The sequence below is a fragment of the Procambarus clarkii genome, chromosome 57, assembly GCF_040958095.1.
Source record: "Procambarus clarkii isolate CNS0578487 chromosome 57, FALCON_Pclarkii_2.0, whole genome shotgun sequence".
NCBI classification, from domain to species: Eukaryota; Metazoa; Arthropoda; class Malacostraca; order Decapoda; family Cambaridae; genus Procambarus; species Procambarus clarkii.
This window is the reverse complement of record NC_091206.1, coordinates 10,998,990-11,018,670: the sequence shown is the minus strand read 5'-3', so window position 1 is coordinate 11,018,670 and position 19,681 is coordinate 10,998,990.

Genomic DNA, 19,681 nt, shown 5'->3' with positions numbered 1-19,681 from the left:
GAGAGAAGAACCGGGAGGGGGGTGTGCTTGGTGATGAGTGAGAGGGGACTGGCAGGTGGGGGGGTGCTGGGTGATGAATGAGAGGGGGGCTGGCAGACGGAGGGGTGCTGGTTGATGAGTGAGAGGGCTGGCAGGCGGGGGGCGGGTGTGCTCGGTGATGAGTGACAGGGGTCTGGCAGACGGAGGGGGTGTGCTGGGTGATGAGTGAGTGGGGTCTGGCAGACGGGGGGGGGCGGGGGGGCTGGGCAATGAATGAGAGGGGTCTGGCAGACAGGGGGGAGGGTGTGCTGGCTGGGGGATGAATGAGAGGGGTCTGGAAGATGGGGGGGGGGGTTGTGATTAGTGAGAGGGGTCTGGCAGACGGGGGGGGGGAATCCTAGCAGTTTTTATTCTTTTTCGTTTTATGAAATATTAATTAAATATTAACTTTATATTATTTTTTAATTGACTTTAATATTATATTATTTTTCTTCTGAGTTAGTTCTTAGTGGACTGTATATTCTAATTCAGCTGCTAGAAGTTATCACACTATTAGTTAGAAGTTAGTGCTGGGAAGACGGGACACCACGAGCGTAGCTCTCATCCTGTAACTACACTTAGGTAATTACACTTAGGTAATTACACACAGTTGGGAGGGACAATTTGTAAATTAAACCACTTTGAAGTGGATCCTTCATAAACCACAAATTGTTTACCTAGTCTTTAATATAAAATTATAAATTATACCACATATGGTGGTCTAATCTACTATTATACTTATCGTTAATTTACAATTATGTATTCTACTCTATCTACAGTATTAAAAACAAAAGGGCCTTATCTGATACTGCAATTGTGGCCTGCTAAGGCTGTGTAATTTTAGCATCAGATTAGGGTGTGGCCCTGTGCCTCAGAGTGCCACGTAATGTCGGCTATCTGGAGGCCTGCAAGGTTGGTGTACAACAGGGGTGAAACACTGTTATATGGGGGGGGGGGCAACTGTCTGCTTCAGTAACTTCCTTCAAAATTACGTGTTAGGGATTTTAATCCCACTGTATAATCATCTAACCTATTTATGTTATAAAAAGCAAATACACACAAAAATACTTGGTAAGACGGATACTGATGTTCCTATTGTTGTAGAGGTGCTGTTGTTGTTGTTGCTCGCTTGTTGACACATAATCTGGATGTCTATCGAGTTATACCAGCTCGTATGGAAGTTGTTGTTGATTTAGGGGCGACGACGATTGTGGGATCGGATGCGCCCCGGCATACCCGTTAAGGGTGAATCGCGAAGCCTGGAAAGGTGAAACGCCAAGCCAAAACGCGAAACGAGTGACGCCAATCACTAGAAACTAATATGCCATACGGCAAATTAACGTACAGTCAGGCAGATGATTGGGTAGTCCCAGGAGTCCCTCAGGGAGACAAGCACCGATCCTGCCCCACACAGAGAACACCAGGTAGCAAAACCAAAACTCTGCCCCCAACTAAAACGCAAAAAGTCATCCAGTGTCCTCCGGCAGAGCAGAAGCCGGCCGGCCACCACGGCTGAGGGCGCACCAGGAACCCATCAAGACCCGCCAACCCCCGGCACCGCTCGGCGAAGCCGGCCCCCGAACACCGTCACCGCGCCGGGAGAACCAGCCAGAACAAGCCAAAAAAAAATCTATCAACAATCCTGTGACCCAAGGCGATATGTGCGACAGGCATCGTACAATCCGACCGTTGAAGAGGGAAGCCAAATGGCAGTAGCAAAGCCAAAACGCGAAAACAGGACGTGATCCGGCGACTCCCAGGCGGAGGTGGTATGCAGACGTCCGCTCGGCGTCAAGGTTGAACCAGGAGTCCCGTATGGAAGGAGCCACCTCTACCGCGTGTTGTTTTGTTTACGAGTTCTGTTGTGTACGTGCCGAAGCCTCTCTCCTTGTTTCAATGTTTTGGTTCTACTTCTGATTTTATTTTAACAGTAACAATGGAGTCAAGCTATACTTTTGGTGTAGTTAATTATATTCAGTCCTAGTAAACACTTTTTTATTAAGTTTAAACCCTAGACTGTTGTTTAAAAAGAGATGAGATATATAAATATACGTCTTGTTGTATGACGTCACAGAATAACCAACTCTCTTTTTTTAATGGATAACTTATGTTATTTTGTGTTTCGGATTTTCAACAGGGGGTGTGCTGGGTGATGAGTGAGAGGGGGCTGGCAGATGGGGGAGGGGGGGTGTGCTGGGGTGATGAGTGAGAGGGAGAGCTGGCAGACGGGGGAGGGGGGGATTTTGCAGGGTGATGAGTGAGAGGGAGCAGGCAGATGGGGGGTTGGGTGAGTAATCAGTGACAGGGGGCTGGCAGACAGGGGGGAGTGCTGGGTGATGAGTGAGAGGGGAGTCTAGCAGACTGGGGGGTGTGCTAGGTGATGAGTGAGAGGGGTCTGGCAGACAGAGGGTGGGTGTGCTAGGTGATGAGTGAGAGGGGGCTGGCAAACGTTTTTTTTTTTTTTTAGTATTATTTTCTACCACAGACGTGGCCACACATTTACAATGCTAACCAACATATATACATTTTCTTCTGTCCTCCATGGACAGGGTTAGAGATGTGTTAAACATATAGTTCAGGGGTTTATTGAACAATCAACCACAGAAGGCAATTCGGTGCTTTTAAAATGCTAAGGTAACCTACATACGTAAATACATAAATACACAGATTTACGTATGCCCTACATAAAGTGTTCGATGTGTCTTTTACATAGTGAACATAGTTTACATCTCTCCCATTCTACCAATAACCGTTGGAGTGCCACAGGGCAGCATCTTGGGACCCCTACTATTTCTTATATGCATTAATGATCTGCCTAATGTCTCTAACATTCTGAAACCTATTTTGTTTGCTGATGATACTACCCTCATTTACTCCAACCCCAACCCACATACACTAAATGATGTTGTTAATAATGAACTAAAAAAAATCCACTTATGGATGTCAACCAACAAACTAACACTTAACATAGAAAAGACCTACTACATCCTATTTGGAAACAAATCTACAAATGCAATTCAGCTTCAGATTGACAATGTAAACATTAGCAATAAAAATGATGGAAAGTTTCTTGGCATATTCCTAGACAAGAGACTCAACTTCAGTACCCATATACAACACATAACTAAGAAAGTCTCTAAAACAGTTGGTATACTCTCCAAAATCAGATATTATGTTCCTAACTCTGCTCTCATCCCTCTATATTATGCACTAATCTATCCCTATCTCAACTATGGTATCTGTGCATGGGGTTCAACCACTGCAAACCACCTCAAGTCCATCATCACCCAGCAAAAATCTGCTATCAGAATAATATCAAATTCTGCTTTCAGACAACACACAGCCCCCTTGTTTAACTCCCTAAACATGCTAAACATAATCTCACTCCACAAATTCTCCTGTGTCAACTACATTTACAAAACCCTGTTCTTAAATGCAAATCCTTGTCTGAAACTCTTCCTGGACAGATGTAATAGGACCCATTATCACCACACCAGAAATAAATATCTCTTCGATATCCCCAGAGTTAAACTTAATCTGTGTAAACACTCTATGCAAATAAAGGGACCCAGTTTATGGAACTCACTCCCTACTGAATTGAAAAGCTGTCCAACTTTTACATCATTCAAAATCAATACTAAAAAGTACCTAATTTCATCTTCATAGTTTTTCACTTTTTGCCTTAAAATTGCACTGTATCTATTGCTACCCAATCTCCCAACCTTTATGTTCCCAATTTGAACATCTTTACCATTGAGATCATTGCTGTTTTCTTATATGTGCTGCCAATCTGTTGTATGGTGTTTATAAATCTTGCTATCTGTATCTTTTGCTACCCAGTCTCCCAATCTTTATGTACCCATTCTGAACATCTTTACCATTGTGATCATTGCTGTCTTATATGTGCTGTCAATCTGCTGTATGGTGTCTATTAATCTTGTTTAAATTACTAATCAAGCTGTCAATGTAATCAATCAGAGCTTTAATATAACAATGTGCTTTAATATACTTACTTATCTCTCTCATCTCATTTTTCTCTTGTAATGTATCTTTCATTTATCAATTCTGATTGAAATTACCTACTTAAAATTATCTGCTAGATTAAGGACCTGCCCGAAACGCTGCGCGTACTAGTGGCTTTACAAGCATGTAAATACTGTACTATCCAATGTATTGTCTCAAACCCAATGTACCTTCTTGTATATATATAAATAAAATAAAATAAAATAAAATAAAAATAGTGTCATTAATGTGCATTTACAAAGGTGAAATGTAATTCTGATCAGCTTCCATATATACTTTATACACATACATATACATACACACATGTATATGTGTATGTATCATGTCCCCCGTCCCACCTTTCCCCCCCCTCCTGTCCCCCTCCCCCTTCATCCCATACCCTCCCTATCCCTCCTCCCCCCCTCACCCCGTATCCTCCATGTACCCCCTATCTCCTTAACCCACACCCTATCTGTCCCCCCCTTCCCTTAAACCCCCACTCCACACCCCAAAATCCTCTGAGACCCTGCAAACCACCTCACAGATCTTCTCACCCACGGAACAGCTTCCCACACCAGCAGAATGCTCGCCAAGAATGGGACATGAAAATGAACAGAAGAAAGTGAGCTTCAAGGCGATGTACACTAACATAGATGGGATTACAAATAAAACAAGTGAAATTGGAGAATGGGCACTAGAAGAAAACCCAGATATAATAGAACTCACAGAAACAAAGCTAACGAAAATCATAACAAACGCAGTGTTTCCACAGGGCTACTATGTAGTGAGGAAAGAGAGAGAAGGGAGGGGAGGAGGTGGTGTAGCTTTGCTACTAAGAGAAGGTTGGAGTTTCGAAGAGATGGTAATTCAGAACTGTAAAGGTTTCAGTGACTACATATCAGGCACCATAGCAACTGGAGGACAGAAAATTATAATAGTAGTCATATACAACCCCCACCGAATGACAGAAGACCCAGACAGGAATATGATAAAAACAACTTGGCCACCATCAATGTAATAGAGAGAGCAGCTTCTGTGACTAGCAGGAACGGATCCAGACTTCTAATCATGGGAGACTTCAACCATAGGAAGATAGATTGGGGGAACAGAGACCCACATGGAGGCCCAGACACATGGAGAGCTAAGCTGCTGGATGTGGCAACAAGAAACTTTCTAAGTCAGCACGTCAAGGGACCGACAAGAATGAGAGGAGGGGATAAACCAGCCTTGCTTGATCTGATATTTACCCTAAATGAGTCGGATATAAGGGAAGTTAAGTTGGAAGCCCCCCTTGGGAATGAGTGATCATAGTGTATTGAGCTTTGAGTACCTGGTTGAGCTGGGAATTATCACCCCCAAAAAAGAACTGGGAACCAAAGGGCTGGCGTACCGAAAGGGAAACTATGAGGAGATGAATAAATTCCTATGGGATATACATTGGGACACAGAACTCGGAACCAAGTCCGTACAAGACATGATGGACTATGTCACCCAAAAAATGTCAGAAGGCTGTAAGCAGGTTTGTCCCAGCCCGATAGGAAAAAACAGAGAAGCAAAGGAAGAATCCGTGGTTTAATAGGGAATGTATGAAAGCAAAGGAGCTGAACAAAAGGGCATGGAGGAACTTCCGTAATAACAGAACACCAGAAAGTAGAGAGAGATACCAGAGAAACAGGAACGAGTATGTCAATGTGCGAAGAGCAGCTGAGAAAAGGTATGAAAATGATATAGCTTAAGACCGAACCAAAGCTACTACACAGTCACATCAGGAGGAAGACAACAGTGAAGGAACAGGTGATGAAACTTAGGGTGGGCGAGGACAGGTACACAGAGAATGACAAAGAGGTGTGTGAAGAACTCAACAAAAGGTTCCAGGAGGTCTTTACAATAGAACAGGGAGATGTCACGGCGCTAGAAGAGGTACGTGGCAGCAAACCAGGTGACCTTGGATAGGTTCGAAATTACAAGAGATGAGGTCAAGAAGCACCTATTGGAGCTGGATGTGAGAAAAGCTGTTGGGCCGAACGGAATCTTGCCATGGATATTGAAAGACTGTGCAGGAGCACTTTGCTTACCACTCTCCATAGTGTATAGTAGGTCACTGGAAACGGGGGACCTACCAGAAATATGAAAGACTGCTAATGTAGTACCAATATACAAAAAGGGTGACAGACAAGAGGCACTGAACTACAGGCCAGTGTCCTTAACTTGTATACCATGCAAGGTGATGGAGAAGATTGTGAGAAAAAACCTAGTAACACATCTGGAGAGAAGAGACTTCGTGACAACCCATCAACATGGGTTCAGGGAGGGTAAATCTTGCCTTACAAGCTTGATCGAATTCTACAATCAGGTGACAAAGTTTAAGCAAGAAAGAGAAGGGTGGGCGGACTGCATTTTTTTGGACTGTCAGAAAGCCTTTGACACAGTACCCCATAAAAGGTTGATGCATAAGCTGGAGAAACAGGCAGGAGTAACTGGTAGGGCGCTCCAGTGGATAAGGGAGTACCTAAGCAATAGGAAGCAGAGAGTTACAGTGAGGAGTGAGACCTCAGACTGGCGTGAAGTCGCCAGTGGAGTCCCACAGGGCTCTGTACTTGGACCTATCCTGTTTCTGATATACATAAATGATCTCCCAGAGGATATAGACTCATTCCTCTCAATGTTTGCTGACGACGTCAAAATTATGAGAAGGATTAAAACAGAGGAGGTCAGCTTGAGGCTTCAAGAAGACCTGGACAAGCTGCAGGAGTGGTCGATCAAATGGCTGTTGGAGTTTAACCCAAGCAAATGTAATGTAATGAAGATAGGGGTAGGAAGCAGGAGACCAGATACAAGGTACCATTTGGGAGATGAAATACTTCAAGAGTCAGAGAGAGAGAAAGACCTGGGGGTTGATATCACGCCAGACCTGTCCCCTGAAGCTCATATCAAGAGGAAAACATCAGCAGCATATGCCTGGTTGGCTAACATAAGAACGGCCTTTAGAAACTTGTGTAAGGAATCTTTCAGAACATTATATACCACATATGTCAGACCAATCCTGGAGTATGCGGCTCCAGCATGGAGTCCATATCTAGTCAAGCATAAGACTAAACTGGAAAAGGTTCAAAGGTTTGCCACCAGACTAGTACCCGAGCTGAGAGGTATGAGCTACGAGGAGAGACTACGGGAATTAAACCTCACTTCGTTGAAAGACAGAAGAGTTAGGGGGGACATGATCACCACATTCAAGATTCTCAAGGGAATCGACAGGGTTGATAAAGACAGGCTGTTTAACACAAGGGGCACACGCACTAGGGGACTCAGGTGGAAACTGAGTGCCCAAATGAGCCACAGAGATATTAGAAAGAACTTTTTTAGTGTCAAAGTGGTTGACAAATGGAATGCATTAGGAAGCGATGTGGTGGAGGCTGACTCCATACACAGTTTCAAGTGTAGATATGACAGAGCCCAATAGGCTCAGGAACCTGTACGCCTGTTGATTGACGGTTGAGAGGCGGGACCAAAGAGCCAGAGCTCAACCCCCGCAAGCACAACTAGGTGAGTACAACTAGGTGAGTACACACACATGCATTGACATACATTTGTCTCTTTTACTCTGACAGGGTGAGATAGCTGATAGAGAAACAAGTGTGCAATTAAGCACTTAATCACTGAAGGTGATTAAGGTGCTTTTACAAGCTCAGGTTATTTAGTTACATCACATACATACATTGTATAATTGATACATTACATGGTTAATCTTGGGTACAAGTCCAATATATCATCAAGTGTTCCAGTACTCATATAGTAATTACACAGTTCAGGGAGGAGGCTGGCAGACGGAGAGTGTTCTGAGTGATGAGTGAGAGGGGGGCTAGCAGACGGAGAGTGTGCTGGGTGATGAGTGATAGGGGGGCTGGCAGACTGAAAGTGTGCTGGGTGATGAGTGAGAGATGGTTGGCAGACAAGGGTGTGATGAGTTATGAGTGAGAGAGGGCTGGCAGATGGGGAGTGTGTTGGGTGATGAGTGAAAGGGGGCTGGCAGACAAGGGAGTGTGCAGGTTCATGAGGGAGGGGGGGCTGGCAGACGGGAAGTGTGCTGGGTGATGAGTGAGAGAGGGGGCTGGCAGACGAGGGGTGTGCTTGGTGACGAATGAGAGGGGGCTGGTAGACGGGGGTGTGCTGGATGATGAGTGGGATGGGGCTGGCAGACGGCGGGTGTGCTGGGTGATGAGTGAGAGAGGGGGCTGGTAGATGGGGGTGTGATGGGTGATGAGTGAGAGAGGGGGCTGGCAGACGGAGAGTGTGCTGGGTGATGAGTGATAGGGGGGCTGGCAGACGGGAAGTGTGCTGGGTGATGAGTGAGAGAGGGTTGGCAGACAAGGGGGTGTCCTGTCTGATGAGTGAGAGGGGTCTGGCAGACGGGGGGTGTGATGGGGGATGAGTGAGCGGGGGGGGGGCTGGCAGAGAGGGGGTGTGCTCGGTGATGCGTGAGAGGGGGGGCCCTGGCAAACTGGGGATATCCTGTCTGATGAGTGAGAGGGGTCTGGCAGACGGGGGGTGTGATGGGGGATGAGTGAGCGGGGGGGGGGCTGGCAGAGAGGGGGTGTGCTCGGTGATGCGTGAGAGGGGGGGCCCTGGCAAACTGGGGATGTCCTGTCTGATGAGTGAGAGGGGTCTGGCAGACGGGAGTGTGCTGGGTGATGAGTGAGAGGGAGGCTGGCAGACAGGGGGGTGTGCTGAGTGATGAGTGGGAGGGGGGCTGGCTGACAATGAGTTTGCTGGGTGATGAGTGAGAGGGGTACTGGCAGACAGAAAGTATGATTGGTGATGAGTGAGAGGGGGAGCTGGGAAAATTAAGTGTGCTGGGTGATGATGAATGAGAGGGGGCTGGCAGATGGGGGTTGTGATGGGTGATTAGTGAGAGGGGGCTGGCAGACAAGGGTGTGTGTTGGGTGATGAGTGAGAGGGGGCTGGCAGAGAGGGAGTGTTCTGAGTGATGAGTGAGAGGGAGGCTGGCAGACAGGGAGTGTGCTGAGTGATGAGTGAGAGGGGGTCTGGCAGACAGGAGTGTGCTGGGTGATGAGTGAGTAGGGGCTGGCAGACTGGGGATGTGCTAGGTGATGAGAGGGAGGCTGGCAGATGGGGGTGTGCTGGGTGATATAGTGAGAGGTGGTCTGGCAGACGGGGGTGTGCTGGGTGATGAGTGAGAGGGGGGCTGGCAGACGAGGGGTGTGCATGGTGATGAGTGAGATGGGGCTGGCAGACGAGTGTGTGCTGGGTGATGTTTGAGGAGGGGGGACTAGCAGACGTGAAGTGTGTTGGGTTAAGAGTGACAGGGAGCTGGCAGACAGGCGGTGTGCTGGGTGATGAGTGTGAGGGGGCTGGCAGACGGGAAGTGTGTTGAGTGTTGACTAAGAGAGAGCTGGCAGACGTGGAGCATGCTGGGTGATGAGTGAGAGAAGGCTGGCAGACGGGGGTGTGCTGCGTGGAGAGGGAGAGGGGGCTGGCAGACAGGGGGTTGAGCTGGGTGATGAGTGAGAGGGGGCTGGCAGACAGGAAGTGTGCTGGGAGATGAATGAGAGGGGACTGGCAGACGGAGAGTTTGCTGGGTATGAGTGAGAGGGGGGCTGGCAGAGAGGGAGTGTGCTGGGTGATGAGTGAAACGGGGGCTGGCAGATGGAGAGCGTGCTGGGTGATGAGTGAGAGAATGCCAGTTTCCATGGAGTGTTCACAACCGAGCCTGAGCAGCTCCTATTGTTAGAAGAGATTACCCTAGATGAAAGACTGTGAGATATAGAGGTGACATTAATTGGCTCAATAGCCACTTAATGCGCAACTATGTTCTACCCACTTCAAGACTCTGTACCAATATAGAAGCATGCCCTTTGCAGTTACTTCCATTCTTCCCTTTCACTTATCCAATTTGTACCCATTGCACCGTGTTCTGTCTTGTGTTGGTCAAAAGTTTGTTCACCTCATTCAAAACTGTTTCAACATATCACCTCACCCAAACGCGAGTATATAAGACAAGCTGTTTAGCGTTAGAATTAGTAAAACTCTGTTAAGTGTTTCCAGATTACAGTTGTGTGTGTAAACTAAAGTCTTTGAAAATGTAATACGTTATTACGAAACGCGTTCAAGCATCGCGTCAGACTAGAAATAAAAATGAATTTTGGAGAATTGATATTTCAATTACCATCGACAGTGAAAAGAAACATAAGTAATATTGAGAAAATTCGTGTTTGAATTATTAATCTTACTTTTTCGGTCATATTTAATAAAATATGTTTACAAGAAAGACGGCTACCAATATATATATATATATATATATATATATATATATATATATATATATATATATATATAACTGAAAACTCACACCCCAGAAGTGACTCGAACCCATACTCCCAGAAACAACGCAACTGGTATGTACAAGACGCCTTAATCCACTTGACCATCACGACCGGACAAAATGAGGTGATAGCCGAGGCTATTTGAACCACCCCACCGCCGGCACTCGGATAGTAATCTTGGGCATAGCATTTTACCAAATCACCTCATTCTTTGGGGCACACGTGAGGAACACAAATGCGAACAAGCCTGAATGGTCCCCAGGACAATATGCAACTGAAAACTCACACCCCAGAAGTGACTCGAACCCATACTCCCAGAAGCAACGCAACTGGTATGTACAAGACGCCTTAATCCACTTGACCATCACGACCGGACAAAATGAGGTGATAGCCGAGGCTATTTGAACCACCCCACCGCCGGCACTCGGATAGTAATCTTGGGCATAGCATTTTACCAAATCACCTCATTCTTTGGGGCACACGTGAGGAACACAAATGCGAACAAGCCTGAATGGTCCCCAGGACAATATGCAACTGAAAACTCACACCCCAGAAGTGACTCGAACCCATACTCCCAGAAGCAACGCAACTGGTATGTACAAGACGCCTTAATCCACTTGACCATCACGACCGGACAAAATGAGGTGATAGCCGAGGCTATTTGAACCACCCCACCGCCGGCACTCGGATAGTAATCTTGGGCATAGCATTTTACCAAATCACCTCATTCTTTGGGGCACACGTGAGGAACACAAATGCGAACAAGCCTGAATGGTCCCCAGGACAATATGCAACTGAAAACTCACACCCCAGAAGTGACTCGAACCCATACTCCCAGAAGCAACGCAACTGGTATGTACAAGACGCCTTAATCCACTTGACCATCACGACCGGACAAAATGAGGTGATAGCCGAGGCTATTTGAACCACCCCACCGCCGGCACTCGGATAGTAATCTTGGGCATAGCATTTTACCAAATCACCTCATTCTTTGGGGCACACGTGAGGAACACAAATGCGAACAAGCCTGAATGGTCCCCAGGACAATATGCAACTGAAAACTCACACCCCAGAAGTGACTCGAACCCATACTCCCAGAAGCAACGCAACTGGTATGTACAAGACGCCTTAATCCACTTGACCATCACGACCGGACAAAATGAGGTGATAGCCGAGGCTATTTGAACCACCCCACCGCCGGCACTCGGATAGTAATCTTGGGCATAGCATTTTATCAAATCACCTCATTCTTTGGGGCACACGTGAGGAACACAAATGCGAACAGGCCTGAATGGTCCCCAGGACAATATGCAACTGAAAACTCACACCCCAGAAGTGACTCGAACCCATACTCCCAGAAGCAACGCAACTGGTATGTACAAGACGCCTTAATCCACTTGACCATCACGACCGGACAAAATGAGGTGATAGCCGAGGCTATTTGAACCACCCCACCGCCGGCACTCGGATAGTAATCTTGGGCATAGCATTTTACCAAATCACCTCATTCTTTGGGGCACACGTGAGGAACACAAATGCGAACAAGCCTGAATGGTCCCCAGGACAATATGCAACTGAAAACTCACACCCCAGAAGTGACTCGAACCCATACTCCCAGAAGCAACGCAACTGGTATGTACAAGACGCCTTAATCCACTTGACTATCACGACCGGACAAAATGAGGTGATAGCCGAGGCTATTTGAACCACCCCACCGCCGGCACTCGGATAGTAATCTTGGGCATAGCATTTTACCAAATCACCTCATTCTTTGGGGCACACGTGAGGAACACAAATGCGAACAAGCCTGAATGGTCCCCAGGACAATATGCAACTGAAAACTCACACCCCAGAAGTGACTCGAACCCATACTCCCAGAAGCAACGCAACTGGTATGTACAAGACGCCTTAATCCACTTGACCATCACGACCGGACAAAATGAGGTGATAGCCGAGGCTATTTGAACCACCCCACCGCCGGCACTCGGATAGTAATCTTGGGCATAGCATTTTACCAAATCACCTCATTCTTTGGGGCACACGTGAGGAACACAAATGCGAACAAGCCTGAATGGTCCCCAGGACAATATGCAACTGAAAACTCACACCCCAGAAGTGACTCGAACCCATACTCCCAGAAGCAACGCAACTGGTATGTACAAGACGCCTTAATCCACTTGACCATCACGACCGGACAAAATGAGGTGATAGCCGAGGCTATTTGAACCACCCCACCGCCGGCACTCGGATAGTAATCTTGGGCATAGCATTTTACCAAATCACCTCATTCTTTGGGGCACACGTGAGGAACACAAATGCGAACAAGCCTGAATGGTCCCCAGGACAATATGCAACTGAAAACTCACACCCCAGAAGTGACTCGAACCCATACTCCCAGAAGCAACGCAACTGGTATGTACAAGACGCCTTAATCCACTTGACCATCACGACCGGACAAAATGAGGTGATAGCCGAGGCTATTTGAACCACCCCACCGCCGGCACTCGGATAGTAATCTTGGGCATAGCATTTTACCAAATCACCTCATTCTTTGGGGCACACGTGAGGAACACAAATGCGAACAAGCCTGAATGGTCCCCAGGACAATATGCAACTGAAAACTCACACCCCAGAAGTGACTCGAACCCATACTCCCAGAAGCAACGCAACTGGTATGTACAAGACGCCTTAATCCACTTGACCATCACGACCGGACAAAATGAGGTGATAGCCGAGGCTATTTGAACCACCCCACCGCCGGCACTCGGATAGTAATCTTGGGCATAGCATTTTACCAAATCACCTCATTCTTTGGGGCACACATTTGTGAGGAACACAAATGCGAACAAGCCTGAATGGTCCCCAGGACAATATGCAACTGAAAACTCACACCCCAGAAGTGACTCGAACCCATACTCCCAGAAGCAACGCAACTGGTATGTACAAGACGCCTTAATCCACTTGACCATCACGACCGGACAAAATGAGGTGATAGCCGAGGCTATTTGAACCACCCCACCGCCGGCACTCGGATAGTAATCTTGGGCATAGCATTTTACCAAATCACCTCATTCTTTGGGGCACACGTGAGGAACACAAATGCGAACAAGCCTGAATGGTCCCCAGGACAATATGCAACTGAAAACTCACACCCCAGAAGTGACTCGAACCCATACTCCCAGAAGCAACGCAACTGGTATGTACAAGACGCCTTAATCCACTTGACCATCACGACCGGACAAAATGAGGTGATAGCCGAGGCTATTTGAACCACCCCACCGCCGGCACTCGGATAGTAATCTTGGGCATAGCATTTTACCAAATCACCTCATTCTTTGGGGCACACGTGAGGAACACAAATGCGAACAAGCCTGAATGGTCCCCAGGACAATATGCAACTGAAAACTCACACCCCAGAAGTGACTCGAACCCATACTCCCAGAAGCAACGCAACTGGTATGTACAAGACGCCTTAATCCACTTGACCATCACGACCGGACAAAATGAGGTGATAGCCGAGGCTATTTGAACCACCCCACCGCCGGCACTCGGATAGTAATCTTGGGCATAGCATTTTACCAAATCACCTCATTCTTTGGGGCACACGTGAGGAACACAAATGCGAACAAGCCTGAATGGTCCCCAGGACAATATGCAACTGAAAACTCACACCCCAGAAGTGACTCGAACCCATACTCCCAGAAGCAACGCAACTGGTATGTACAAGACGCCTTAATCCACTTGACCATCACGACCGGACAAAATGAGGTGATAGCCGAGGCTATTTGAACCACCCCACCGCCGGCACTCGGATAGTAATCTTGGGCATAGCATTTTACCAAATCACCTCATTCTTTGGGGCACACGTGAGGAACACAAATGCGAACAAGCCTGAATGGTCCCCAGGACAATATGCAACTGAAAACTCACACCCCAGAAGTGACTCGAACCCATACTCCCAGAAGCAACGCAACTGGTATGTACAAGACGCCTTAATCCACTTGACCATCACGACCGGACAAAATGAGGTGATAGCCGAGGCTATTTGAACCACCCCACCGCCGGCACTCGGATAGTAATCTTGGGCATAGCATTTTACCAAATCACCTCATTCTTTGGGGCACACATTTGTGAGGAACACAAATGCGAACAAGCCTGAATGGTCCCCAGGACAATATGCAACTGATGGTCAAGTGGATTAAGGCGTCTTGTACATACCAGTTGCGTTGCTTCTGGGAGTATGGGTTCGAGTCACTTCTGGGGTGTGAGTTTTCAGTTGCATATTGTCCTGGGGACCATTCAGGCTTGTTCGCATTTGTGTTCCTCACGTGTGCCCCAAAGAATGAGGTGATTTGGTAAAATGCTATGCCCAAGATTACTATCCGAGTGCCGGCGGTGGGGTGGTTCAAATAGCCTCGGCTATCACCTCATTTTGTCCGGTCGTGATGGTCAAGTGGATTAAGGCGTCTTGTACATACCAGTTGCGTTGCTTCTGGGAGTATGGGTTCGAGTCACTTCTGGGGTGTGAGTTTTCAGTTGCATATTGTCCTGGGGACCATTCAGGCTTGTTCGCATTTGTGTTCCTCACGTGTGCCCCAAAGAATGAGGTGATTTGGTAAAATGCTATGCCCAAGATTACTATCCGAGTGCCGGCGGTGGGGTGGTTCAAATAGCCTCGGCTATCACCTCATTTTGTCCGGTCGTGATGGTCAAGTGGATTAAGGCGTCTTGTACATACCAGTTGCGTTGCTTCTGGGAGTATGGGTTCGAGTCACTTCTGGGGTGTGAGTTTTCAGTTGCATATTGTCCTGGGGACCATTCAGGCTTGTTCGCATTTGTGTTCCTCACGTGTGCCCCAAAGAATGAGGTGATTTGGTAAAATGCTATGCCCAAGATTACTATCCGAGTGCCGGCGGTGGGGTGGTTCAAATAGCCTCGGCTATCACCTCATTTTGTCCGGTCGTGATGGTCAAGTGGATTAAGGCGTCTTGTACATACCAGTTGCGTTGCTTCTGGGAGTATGGGTTCGAGTCACTTCTGGGGTGTGAGTTTTCAGTTGCATATTGTCCTGGGGACCATTCAGGCTTGTTCGCATTTGTGTTCCTCACGTGTGCCCCAAAGAATGAGGTGATTTGGTAAAATGCTATGCCCAAGATTACTATCCGAGTGCCGGCGGTGGGGTGGTTCAAATAGCCTCGGCTATCACCTCATTTTGTCCGGTCGTGATGGTCAAGTGGATTAAGGCGTCTTGTACATACCAGTTGCGTTGCTTCTGGGAGTATGGGTTCGAGTCACTTCTGGGGTGTGAGTTTTCAGTTGCATATTGTCCTGGGGACCATTCAGGCCTGTTCGCATTTGTGTTCCTCACGTGTGCCCCAAAGAATGAGGTGATTTGGTAAAATGCTATGCCCAAGATTACTATCCGAGTGCCGGCGGTGGGGTGGTTCAAATAGCCTCGGCTATCACCTCATTTTGTCCGGTCGTGATGGTCAAGTGGATTAAGGCGTCTTGTACATACCAGTTGCGTTGCTTCTGGGAGTATGGGTTCGAGTCACTTCTGGGGTGTGAGTTTTCAGTTGCATATTGTCCTGGGGACCATTCAGGCTTGTTCGCATTTGTGTTCCTCACGTGTGCCCCAAAGAATGAGGTGATTTGGTAAAATGCTATGCCCAAGATTACTATCCGAGTGCCGGCGGTGGGGTGGTTCAAATAGCCTCGGCTATCACCTCATTTTGTCCGGTCGTGATGGTCAAGTGGATTAAGGCGTCTTGTACATACCAGTTGCGTTGCTTCTGGGAGTATGGGTTCGAGTCACTTCTGGGGTGTGAGTTTTCAGTTGCATATTGTCCTGGGGACCATTCAGGCTTGTTCGCATTTGTGTTCCTCACGTGTGCCCCAAAGAATGAGGTGATTTGGTAAAATGCTATGCCCAAGATTACTATCCGAGTGCCGGCGGTGGGGTGGTTCAAATAGCCTCGGCTATCACCTCATTTTGTCCGGTCGTGATGGTCAAGTGGATTAAGGCGTCTTGTACATACCAGTTGCGTTGCTTCTGGGAGTATGGGTTCGAGTCACTTCTGGGGTGTGAGTTTTCAGTTGCATATTGTCCTGGGGACCATTCAGGCTTGTTCGCATTTGTGTTCCTCACGTGTGCCCCAAAGAATGAGGTGATTTGGTAAAATGCTATGCCCAAGATTACTATCCGAGTGCCGGCGGTGGGGTGGTTCAAATAGCCTCGGCTATCACCTCATTTTGTCCGGTCGTGATGGTCAAGTGGATTAAGGCGTCTTGTACATACCAGTTGCGTTGCTTCTGGGAGTATGGGTTCGAGTCACTTCTGGGGTGTGAGTTTTCAGTTGCATATTGTCCTGGGGACCATTCAGGCTTGTTCGCATTTGTGTTCCTCACGTGTGCCCCAAAGAATGAGGTGATTTGGTAAAATGCTATGCCCAAGATTACTATCCGAGTGCCGGCGGTGGGGTGGTTCAAATAGCCTCGGCTATCACCTCATTTTGTCCGGTCGTGATGGTCAAGTGGATTAAGGCGTCTTGTACATACCAGTTGCGTTGCTTCTGGGAGTATGGGTTCGAGTCACTTCTGGGGTGTGAGTTTTCAGTTGCATATTGTCCTGGGGACCATTCAGGCTTGTTCGCATTTGTGTTCCTCACGTGTGCCCCAAAGAATGAGGTGATTTGGTAAAATGCTATGCCCAAGATTACTATCCGAGTGCCGGCGGTGGGGTGGTTCAAATAGCCTCGGCTATCACCTCATTTTGTCCGGTCGTGATGGTCAAGTGGATTAAGGCGTCTTGTACATACCAGTTGCGTTGCTTCTGGGAGTATGGGTTCGAGTCACTTCTGGGGTGTGAGTTTTCAGTTGCATATTGTCCTGGGGACCATTCAGGCTTGTTCGCATTTGTGTTCCTCACGTGTGCCCCAAAGAATGAGGTGATTTGGTAAAATGCTATGCCCAAGATTACTATCCGAGTGCCGGCGGTGGGGTGGTTCAAATAGCCTCGGCTATCACCTCATTTTGTCCGGTCGTGATGGTCAAGTGGATTAAGGCGTCTTGTACATACCAGTTGCGTTGCTTCTGGGAGTATGGGTTCGAGTCACTTCTGGGGTGTGAGTTTTCAGTTGCATATTGTCCTGGGGACCATTCAGGCTTGTTCGCATTTGTGTTCCTCACGTGTGCCCCAAAGAATGAGGTGATTTGGTAAAATGCTATGCCCAAGATTACTATCCGAGTGCCGGCGGTGGGGTGGTTCAAATAGCCTCGGCTATCACCTCATTTTGTCCGGTCGTGATGGTCAAGTGGATTAAGGCGTCTTGTACATACCAGTTGCGTTGCTTCTGGGAGTATGGGTTCGAGTCACTTCTGGGGTGTGAGTTTTCAGTTGCATATTGTCCTGGGGACCATTCAGGCTTGTTCGCATTTGTGTTCCTCACGTGTGCCCCAAAGAATGAGGTGATTTGGTAAAATGCTATGCCCAAGATTACTATCCGAGTGCCGGCGGTGGGGTGGTTCAAATAGCCTCGGCTATCACCTCATTTTGTCCGGTCGTGATGGTCAAGTGGATTAAGGCGTCTTGTACATACCAGTTGCGTTGCTTCTGGGAGTATGGGTTCGAGTCACTTCTGGGGTGTGAGTTTTCAGTTGCATATTGTCCTGGGGACCATTCAGGCTTGTTCGCATTTGTGTTCCTCACGTGTGCCCCAAAGAATGAGGTGATTTGGTAAAATGCTATGCCCAAGATTACTATCCGAGTGCCGGCGGTGGGGTGGTTCAAATAGCCTCGGCTATCACCTCATTTTGTCCGGTCGTGATGGTCAAGTGGATTAAGGCGTCTTGTACATACCAGTTGCGTTGCTTCTGGGAGTATGGGTTCGAGTCACTTCTGGGGTGTGAGTTTTCAGTTGCATATTGTCCTGGGGACCATTCAGGCTTGTTCGCATTTGTGTTCCTCACGTGTGCCCCAAAGAATGAGGTGATTTGGTAAAATGCTATGCCCAAGATTACTATCCGAGTGCCGGCGGTGGGGTGGTTCAAATAGCCTCGGCTATCACCTCATTTTGTCCGGTCGTGATGGTCAAGTGGATTAAGGCGTCTTGTACATACCAGTTGCGTTGCTTCTGGGAGTATGGGTTCGAGTCACTTCTGGGGTGTGAGTTTTCAGTTGCATATTGTCCTGGGGACCATTCAGGCTTGTTCGCATTTGTGTTCCTCACGTGTGCCCCAAAGAATGAGGTGATTTGGTAAAATGCTATGCCCAAGATTACTATCCGAGTGCCGGCGGTGGGGTGGTTCAAATAGCCTCGGCTATCACCTCATTTTGTCCGGTCGTGATGGTCAAGTGGATTAAGGCGTCTTGTACATACCAGTTGCGTTGCTTCTGGGAGTATGGGTTCGAGTCACTTCTGGGGTGTGAGTTTTCAGTTGCATATTGTCCTGGGGACCATTCAGGCTTGTTCGCATTTGTGTTCCTCACGTGTGCCCCAAAGAATGAGGTGATTTGGTAAAATGCTATGCCCAAGATTACTATCCGAGTGCCGGCGGTGGGGTGGTTCAAATAGCCTCGGCTATCACCTCATTTTGTCCGGTCGTGATGGTCAAGTGGATTAAGGCGTCTTGTACATACCAGTTGCGTTGCTTCTGGGAGTATGGGTTCGAGTCACTTCTGGGGTGTGAGTTTTCAGTTGCATATTGTCCTGGGGACCATTCAGGCTTGTTCGCATTTGTGTTCCTCACGTGTGCCCCAAAGAATGAGGTGATTTGGTAAAATGCTATGCCCAAGATTACTATCCGAGTGCCGGCGGTGGGGTGGTTCAAATAGCCTCGGCTATCACCTCATTTTGTCCGGTCGTGATAGTCAAGTGGATTAAGGCGTCTTGTACATACCAGTTGCGTTGCTTCTGGGAGTATGGGTTCGAGTCACTTCTGGGGTGTGAGTTTTCAGTTGCATATTGTCCTGGGGACCATTCAGGCTTGTTCGCATTTGTGTTCCTCACGTGTGCCCCAAAGAATGAGGTGATTTGGTAAAATGCTATGCCCAAGATTACTATCCGAGTGCCGGCGGTGGGGTGGTTCAAATAGCCTCGGCTATCACCTCATTTTGTCCGGTCGTGATGGTCAAGTGGATTAAGGCGTCTTGTACATACCAGTTGCGTTGCTTCTGGGAGTATGGGTTCGAGTCACTTCTGGGGTGTGAGTTTTCAGTTGCATATTGTCCTGGGGACCATTCAGGCCTGTTCGCATTTGTGTTCCTCACGTGTGCCCCAAAGAATGAGGTGATTTGATAAAATGCTATGCCCAAGATTACT